Below are 10,847 nucleotides of genomic sequence, written 5' to 3'. Positions count from 1 at the left end.
ACCTCCTTTTTGAAGTCGGTTGAAAAAGGGCTATTTCAAACAGACACATTTAAATAAAACTAATAATAACGGATGAATCGCGGATATTAATTATTTTTAAACATCCCGACGTTTCGAGCACTTTGCAGTGTTCGTGGTCACGGGTAGACCTACAGTCTACCCGTGACCAAAAATATTTAATTAATTTAAAAATAATTAATATACGCGATTCATCCGTTATAATTAGTTTTATTTAAATGTGTAATAATCGCGAAAATTCAAGACAACATTATACAAACAGACACTCAAATTTTACTATATGTATACGACGGTAAATCTAACACGTAAGTAGAGAGATCATGAGCTATACCAAAGCCTTTACGTTCTTTCCAAGGTATAGAACAAAACACACTTGCAATTTCGGATTGCTCCAAGCCAAGATGGATTTAGATGGATGGACGCGAGCATCGTTTGGCGGTTGTGACAGTAGCATTACCACAACAACAGCCTGTAAAGTTCTTACTATTGGGCTAAGGCCTCCTCACCCTTTGAAGAGAATGTTTGGAGCATATTGTACCACGCTGCTCCAATGCAAAATTGCATCAGTAATTATTATAGTTGTTAATTACATTTTCTTCTTCTTCCTAGTCGTTTCCTGAGGGTCGTGACCACCATGCGTGTGGCTCTCCTGTAGATTTCAATTACCCTATTATTGTATACAACTATACTATTAATAAGAAACATGGAACTGTAAAAATGCAAGTATTTTGAACAGCTCCACAGGTAAATGAAAAGAAAAAACAAATTAAGTAACAATTTAAAGTATTTATTTATTTCATGCTGTTCTATTATATATATTACTAGCGCCACGGCTTCGCACGAGTGCAATACTCATACTTAAATGTACTACAGAATTTGTATATTTACGACTTCACATTACAAACTTCTAAAATTAGCAGTGTTTCTTTACTATATTGTCCATTATTATATACAAAAACCTTCCCCTTGAATAACACTTTAAAAAAACCGCATTGAAATCCGTTGCGTTAGTAAGATTTAAGCGTACAAAGGGACATAGGGACAGAAAAAGCGACTTTGTTTTATACTATGTAAAGATTGTTATGTATACTTATCCTTATTGGCTTAGGGTCGTTTAATTTTTATAGCATAATGTACTTGTTCTAATAGAGATTTCAGCTTATTTATTCCGTATTTTTTTTCGACAAGAAATACCCAATAGCAACTGGTGTTAGGATATATGCAATACGTCTTTCCTATAAGAGCACGTGAAGCTCGTCCTGTGGCCCAACTTTCTCCGATCGAATCAGTTCGTGCTCTCGTTTGAGTGGTTAGAGAGCGTTGTGAACAAAGATGTAATAACCTATTAGATTTATATAAATTTATCATATATAACTAATGGTGTTAGTTACACTACTTATAACTCAAGAAAAGATGAACCAATTTGGCTGAAAATTGGAGAGACAGCTTAGAACCAGAAGACGGATATAGGAGCTTTTTATCCCGTTCGACCGCGTCCCGTGAAGTCAGTACAAAACGTGGTATAACATCTGACATGGAATAACAAAACACAAATTACACATTATAAAGATCTTTAAAACTTCAGTTAGACATTCTGACATGTGCGAGGGTGGGTGGCTAGTATTATCTATATCATTGTGTAATTATGCATCTGTCGAAGACGATGTGTTCTGTGAAGACGATGTGTCTGCACAGCAAGCTGATATTTAAATAAAATATATAATTGGTAAATCTAAAACATGTAACATTACAGAGTGGTTTGTATTAGTCCACTTATGCACCAAAAAGTTTCAACTGGCAGATTCTCTATACTAAATTATAATGAGTAATCTGAGACAAAAAAAAATGTTTTGCTCATTCACAAGTTTATATTTTTCTGCATAACATTAATATTCGTACTCGACTGCCCAGAAAGCTGAGATGGCCCAGTGGTTAGAACGCGTGCATCTTAACCGATGATTGCGAGTTCAAATCCAGGCAAGTACCACTATATATATGTGCATAATTTGTGTTTATAATTCATGTCGAGTTGGCGGTGAAGGAAAACATCGTGAGGAAACCTGCATGTGTCTAATTTCATCGTAATTCTGGAACATGAGCATTCCACCAACCCGCATTGCAACAGCGTGGTGGAATATGTTCCGAACCCTCTCCTTAATGGAAGAGGAGGCCTTATCTCAGCAGTGGGAAATGTACACGCTGTTACGTTACTTTACTTACTTTTTACTTTGATGTCGTAATTTCGACTTAACAGATTGTCCTTCGAGTATTTTTAAGATATAATATTAAAAACAAAAACGAGCACACATTATCAGTACGATATAAAATGAAAATTATTTGAGAAACTAATAATAACATATACATACAGACACATGTTTGACAACTTGACAAAACAATATTGTTTTAAATTAATTACTAAACGTTAATTTTTTTGGTGTATACTAAGTATATAATAATGTAATATACGTACAATCCACAATTATATAATTAAGGCTTTACTGTTAAAAATCTTAAATGAGGCACAATTTATTTTAATATTTTATTCCCAGCTTTTTTTTATGTTACTATATTTTTATTCAATATATTATGTGAATTTATTTTACTCATAGTCACACGCACTTAAGCTTAAATGACAAAAATGGGCACCGAGTCATAGACCGCTCTGAAGAACTTCTCGATGAGTAAATGCTACTGTTATGACCGTTGACTTTTATATATGTATGTATAGTATGACACAAATTAGATGTAGCATCGGAAAATGCAATGGAATGAAAATAAAAACGATTACTGCCGATTTACACAACCAATAGAAATAGCTCCCTATCGCGCCATTCGACGCTATTCGTCGCTATAGATTCACACGTCAGAGAAAACAAGTGCATGTAAACCGACGCGTCAAATTGACGAATATATTAGGTCATATGATATTACAAGTTATTACGTTTGTGCAAAGATCATATTCGTGTGAGAAAATAAATATTGATAATTTGGGATAGCGTACTCAATTCGGATGTGATCGGTATTACGAATTTTGCCGATGCGACATCTAAGTTGTGTCGTACTATATGCTATTAGACACGCTGTCCAGTATTGACATTTTGTACACTGAGCTATAGACAATTGACCGCAAATCAATGATGTTGTAGTAAACAGATATGTTATTAACGTTCAAAAAGTGAAGACTAGAAAACGTCCTAATTGGGACGTTTGCCTTTAGTCGTTTTACGTAGTAATACGTTTTGCGTAATTAAAACATCTAGTTATCCCTTTTACTTATTGTTTTTATCAAGCTATCCTTTTAACTTTTAACAAAATGTAAAAATAAAGTAAAATAAACGGTCCCCGGCGCGGCACACTTTTGTCTGTTGTTTAGTATGGATATAACATATCTGTTTATTATAATATCATTGCCGTTACTATTTTATTATTGTTTTCTTCTAGGCTCTAAATATATTATTTTTTTTTTATAGTTGGTATAATGATTCTAATCTATATATAACATTATAACTATTACAATTATGACCACAACAGAGACAACTATTTACTATAATACTCTCTAAGACATACAATTGGGATAAGGATAAGATAAGAAAAAAGAGACATTTTTAAAAAAGATAAAATATATTGTATCGATAAAAAGGATAGTAATAACATCTCGTACGGAGACGATGGTTTGAGAATATTTTGGATGAAATATAAAATAATCAAATCTTTAAACGCGCTCAGCACTGTCTTGACGATTTTAGAAGTAAATTACTTATTAACATAAGAATTAATAACATTAAATGCTTAAATATAAACTAAAACTAGTTACTGTATAAATCATGACCGCATGGAATGGTGCAAGAATGCTATCAGCATTTCCCCGTTGAATCGCAATTCTGATCTTCTGGGCAAAAAACGAATAAGCTCTCCTGTCACCAGTGGAGGCAATGAGGCGAGGTGTTATACTTTTGATGAAGCTTTTTGCACCGCTACTCCAAGGGCCAAGCGTTTCGACGGCAAATGAAACAAAAAAAAAAAACAAATGATTTTAGTAATATGATTTTTTTTAATTTTATTTGTAAACAATTATAATGGTGTTGACGGCCTTATCTCTTAAGTCAGATATCGTACAGGCCTTGATATTTCAAAAGCAATAACAAATTAAAATTAAAATAAGCTTTTCCAACCAGCTTACATTATTATTATTTTATAATCAGCATTTAATCTGTGGATTTCTATGAAAGGTATTTTACATTATGAAATGCAAATATTTTTAATCTAGAATTGCAGATTATGCATTTCCTTCACACTAAAAAAGTATACTAATTATTTGATTATTTTCGTCATAATATTATGTAATAAGTTATTGAGGACTCAATGTTTCGTAGTATTGTTTACGTAATTGATACAACCCCTTGTCTCAGTATAAATCATTGCAGAACCACACTTTGAGCCAAACGAATCCGTAAAACTTTTTTGGATGGGAAAACTTCAAACTTCAAAGGTTTGAAATTTTTGCGCGGCTGTTTATCGATAACTTACAAACTCAATGATGTGTAACATTCTTATAAGTCATTTTTTGAAATTTTAAATTTTATATTGGCGGACGAGCATATGGGCCACCTGATGGTAAGTGGTCACCATCGCCCATAGACAATGAACTATAAGAAATATTAACTATGCCTTACATCGTCAATGTGCCACCAACCTTGGGAACTAAGATGTTTTGTCCCTTGTGCCTGTAGTTACACTGGCTCACTCACCCTTCAAACCGGAACACAACAATTCCGAGTACTGTTATTTGGTGGTAGAATAACTGATGAGAGGGTGGTACCTAACCGCCAAGTAAAACCATAATAAATAAATAAATAAATATTGGACAACACCACATACATACATACATACTCTGATTAGCTTCGGAACACTTATAAGATAAATCTATTTTTATTTATTAATACATACGAGAGATAATCTAATTAGCAAAAACGATATCGTTACATACAGACCATATATTTTTATGCAATGAAATCATCAAACATATGATGTTTGACGAAATATTATTCCATACACAGACCTAAAATTAATTTATATTAATATTATTTTTCGTAATATCATATCACTTTAAGTACTTAACTAATGGATTCAACATTTATTCACATAATGTCACGGCTGCCGCGACATTTCTCTCTAATTCAGATCAATGAAGCCTCTCGGATTATGAAACAGCGAAATCCTGGTACATGCAGCAACCTTGATACAGCTAAAACAGGATAACCTTATCCGAATATTGCATGATTGAACCTCGATCAAGCAACAATATTTTTCTGATGGCCCAGTGATTAGAATGCATGCATCTTAACCGTTGATAGCGGGTTCAAACCTAGACAAGCAACACTGAATATCCACGTGCTTGTTTGTTTGATTATAACTCTTCTCGTGCTCGATGGGGAAGGAAAACGTCATGAGGAAATATGCTATCCAATTTCAAAGAAATTGTGTATTCCACCAACCCTCATTAGAGCAGCGTCGTGGTTTGCATACAGGGATGACTTTTATACAGTCCTGCATAAACGAGTCGCCACCAATACCATTCTGAGAGTGGTGATAAGCCTGGTTGCTCCATACTGAGGCACTGGATACACACATGTACATTAAGCTGGTGCCTCAGTATGGTATGGAAAGTTCTTAAATGAAAAGAAAAATTTTCTTATATGAATATTAACATAGTTAAGAGATTCTGTTTGTAATTTTTTAGGGGCTAAATGACCTGAAATGAAAAATGAAAAATTGCTCAACGAATACATCGTTAGAAATCCTGGATATTAATTTATTTAACATAAGGTATTATAGTTATAGGTATTACAGTATTATATTGAAAGACAACTGTTCAAGTAATAGTAACCAAAATCCTCTGAAACTCATCATAAATACAAGTTATTTCTTCTAAGAAAATTGACAAGGTAAATAAGTAAATAATAATATCGGACACGGCAAAATAGCCCTTAATACGAGGTGGACAGTAGCCGTAATGATTATAATTAGAGACATGGTAAGTGCAACTATATTAATCACCTAACCGCCGATCTGAATTAGATATACAAAGGTAGCGTCAGCAACGTAATAAAAAGGTTACTTTATTTAATTACATTAATTCATTTAGTATATTAGAAAATATTTTTATGTATGAATGAAGTATTGTATGAATGTATAAAAAATATACATTTCAATTCGATATAGATTCACTCCAGAGTTAATAGAAAAACCGCGACCGGTTTTAAAATAAATTAAAATAATTGGTTTTAGTATTTTAGCGAGGTTTTTGGGGGATGGTTTTGTAGTATTTTACAATTTTCAAAATGGTATGTCCTTTAAACCATCAACATATATACAGTGTATATATTCACCTTTCACACAAACGTGCCCTATACATTTTCTCAGATTCAGCAATTGAATTTTTAGGCTAGTGGCTACGTTAAAAGTCACATAAAGTAACAGTTCTTCTTCCTAATCGTTTCCTCATTACTGAGGGTGGTGACCACAATGCGTGTGGCTCTCCTGAACACTTCGTGCCACCTTCCTCCAGCCATTCCTATTCTTTGCCATTCGAAGGCAAGCCTGGGCACAAGAAAAGTAACAGTAAGTATTATTTTTAAATTTGATATTTTTATATGTTAAAAATGACAATCGTTAAAAGTATTTTATATCCCATAATTTAACCAATAAATAAAAAATAAAGAGAAAATAACTTCAATCGCGGCCCTAATATATGTACCATTCTTCCAATTTGGGTTCCAAAACCCAACTTAATTTTGTAGCCGTGACGGACTGTGACAATATGTCGGTACGACGTATTTTAAAATTAAAGAAATACTAATATATTCTATACATCTGTATAGTAATTATAATCTCAATTAACACTTGGTGATAGGGCTTTGCAAGCCCGCCTGGAGAGGTACCACCGACTCATCAGGTGTTCTACCGCTAAACAACAGTACGCAGTGTTGTTGGGTTCCGGTTTGAAGGGTGAGTGAGCCAATGTACAGGCACAAGGGATATAGCATCTTAGTTCCCAAGGTTGGTGGCGCATGGACGATGAAATAGAATAGTTAATATTTCTTACAGCGTCATTGTCTATGAGTGATGGACCACTAACCATCAGGTGGCCCATATGCTCGTCCGCCAACCTATTCCATAAAAAAAAATCACATTGTTGATCGAGAGAAACTTAACAAGTAAACGTCATGAGTTTTTTATTTATGTAGCAGTTGTTTGTTCATTTCTGTGAGTAATCCGGTGTAGACAGATCTAAGATATCAACAATATCAACATGTATCTTTAAAAGGATACAACCTTTCACCAATGTCGTGCATTTAAAAATTGTACAGGGTTAGCAGAATTCATAATTCAGAAAATACATCACCTTTATATTATACTCATGATACTTGCATATAAATATTGTTTTAAATATAAATGTTGTATACTTGATTTGATTGATTCACTTTCAGCGCACAGCTTTAACTGTCATACATAAATACTTTAAGAAGAGATATGGAATTTTGCGATATCTACAGGAGGAAGCTGTGTAGCTAAATCTTTTATTCAACTGAGCTGTTTAAAAATATACCATTATTTTATTACAGTAAAGGATATCACTTTCGAAAAGGATTTAGGTAAGATAAATGAATATCATTCCTAAAATACAGACGAATCCATACATAAATACGAATTAAGTGTACATAATTACGAAATAGGATACCTAGCCCTCCTGTTCCCCTGGCAGGTAAAGCCGCTGGCTAGAACTAGTAACATATAGATTACAGAAAGTTTAATAGACTTAATCATTGACAACGCGACTTGCTACTTGCCATAGACATGATAAATCGTGATGCCCGACTTTCATAATTTTAAAGCGTTAATAAATATCAAACAAATTGTTTGCTAATCAATTTAATCTCAATATATTAGAAATTTACAGGTTCTATTATAGCTAGAAGGAGGAGTCACAGCTGTGTTACTTCAGAGGCGAATTTAAACTTTGATAGATTGATTATCAGGCATTACTAAAGAGAGATCCCATGACGTCACACCGCTTAATAGACATTTCTTTTTAATTTTAGTTCGACGTTTTATTTTCTATTAAGAAATTTTATACTTATGAATTTTCTGCTTTGTAGTATTAGTATATATACGATGTACTATGTGCATTGTATATCTGTGCCTGTATTAACGTCAAACCACTGAACTGAGTTTGATGAAATTTGGTATAAACTTCAAGGCTACTTTATTATGACTAATACCTGACAACTAAACCTTTACCCCGGTGACAGTATCTATATAAATAAAGACATTCCTCGCATTATTCCAAACGATGGATTGGCAATATTAAATAAAAATGTCAGTTTACAAAAGTATCTGCTATCTATTAAGAATAAACGAGAAAACATACGTTTACAAAAATATACTGTCTTTATTATTAAATCACTTTTCATTTCCGGAAATAAAAATACACAGGGTATGAAAATAGTTAACATAACCTAAGCTGCCCTGCATTCGATTTTACAAAAAAATAAATAATAAATAACGCATGTTTTTTTGCTGTCGCTCCATAAAAGGCGTCCACATACGAGTATGTCTCGTATGACGCAACGTTGTGGAAAGTTGCTCGCTCGCGTTTGTGATAACACGACATATCATAACTTAGTTATAGGAACTGTTTATACTAGTATATATCTAGTAATTACATAATTGTTGTGACGACTGACCTCCCGTCCCTCACAGGCCATGTTGCACTGGGGACTCATGGGGTTTCCTTTTTTTTATGGTATAGGTTGGCGGACGAGCATATGGGCCACCTGATGGTAAGTGGTCACCATCACCCATAGACAATGACGCTGTAAGAAATATTAACTATTCCTTACATCGTCAATGTGCCACCAACCTTGGGAACTAAGATGTTATGTCCTTTGTGCCCGTAGTTACACTGGCTCACTCACCCTTCAAACCGGAACACATCAATACTGAGTACTGTTATTTGGCGGTAGAATAACTGATGAGTGGGTGGTACCTACCGAGACGGGCTTGCACAAAGCCCTACCACCAAGTTTTTCCGATTTTATTTCGATCCATCGATCGTACGAACGGTAACAACTTGTTATTAGAATTGGTGACTTGATCTAATATAACTGTTGATACTTTGACAGCACAAATATACACGTAAGCTCTGACAGTATAATTGAAGATACATGTCTTATTATAGCAGTAGCTTTCTATATATTAATTATATTATTTTTAAACATTTATTTAGTTCCTATATGTATTGATACATGTCGTAGTGCATTTTATACTTTTTATCTAAATCACGCTATCAAAAAAATATCATTATCTTGGCGGCGTTATTTGACGACCTCCGTGGTCGAATGGTGTGTGTGTGTGTGTGTTTAATTATCCATGAAAACCGAGTACATCGGTTTTCATGGATAGGCCATTCTGATGTCCCGGGATCGATTCCCGGCCGAGTCAATGTAGAAGGTTTATTAGTTTTCTATGTGGTCTTAGGTCTGGGTGTTTGTGGTACCATCGTTACTTCTGATTTTCCATAACACAAGTGCTTTAGCTACTTACATTGGGATCAGAGTAATGTATGTGATTTTGTCCAATATTAAATTATACCTGCTAATTACAATATTGGCACGGATATTTTCAATATGTGTTTATATACAATACAATACAATTGTGAATTGTCCCCTATTTATTATACATAACAACTATTTTTATTAATTGGGATTATGCGTTGTTTTTATAAAATTAAACCATCAATTTTACATTTTCACCTTTCTGTTTTTACAAATTATTGTTCTGCTATTAAGTTATTGATCACCTGTATATGTATATATGCCTGCTTGGTATGAAAACATATATTCACACATAGTTAGTTAACACACACACTTGTGTCAGACACAGGGATTTTGTAACAAAATATATGTATTTACCCACGTAATTAACCCAGACAAGCACCGCTGAATATTCATATGCTTAATTTGTGTACTGATGTCTAATTTCAAAGAAATCTTGCCACATCTGTATTCCACCAATCCGCATTGGAACAGCGTGGTAGAATATGTTTCAAATCCTCTCCTCAAAGGAAGAGAAGGCCTTAGCCCAGCTGTGGGAAATTTACAGGCTATTGTTGTTGTTATATACGTATTTAGACCAAATTTACTTAATCCTGAACAAATTCCAAACATAGTCCAGTGTTAATTATTACACATTAAATATAATACGTATAAATATAAATAAAATTTTAACAAAAAGAAAAACCGACTTCAAACAAAACACTATTTTAAAACAAATGAATATGCACGAAAAAGTAATAAAAATAATTGCGTATTCAACATATTTTTTAGAGTCTTCCTAAGTTAAATGAAATGAAAAATATTAGACTACTTAAAAGTCGATTAACGATCATATCATGTAGTTATAGTTATTGGTATATTTATATATTCTGATGTATAATCTGTATCATTGTTAAATTTTATCCAAATCCGTTCAGTAGTTTTTACGTAAAAGAGTAACAAACACTCATATATCTATCCCTAATTTTCGCATTTTTATATTATTTTGGTTGCTTTTTTCCGACGTGTTTAATAATTGTCTTTCTATTTCAATTTATTTATACAAAAACCCAAATAATATATATCTAAACCTTCCTTATGAGTCTTCCTATCTATTAGTGAAAACCGCATGAAAATCCGCTCAGTAGTTTTGAAGTTCATCGCAAACATGCAGACAGATAAACGCTGCCTTTGTTTTATAATATATAGTGAACAACAACATGTTCTTACCAC

This window comes from Vanessa cardui, chromosome 10 (assembly GCF_905220365.1).
Source record: "Vanessa cardui chromosome 10, ilVanCard2.1, whole genome shotgun sequence".
NCBI lineage: Eukaryota > Metazoa > Arthropoda > Insecta > Lepidoptera > Nymphalidae > Vanessa > Vanessa cardui.
This window is presented reverse-complemented; position numbering follows the sequence as displayed.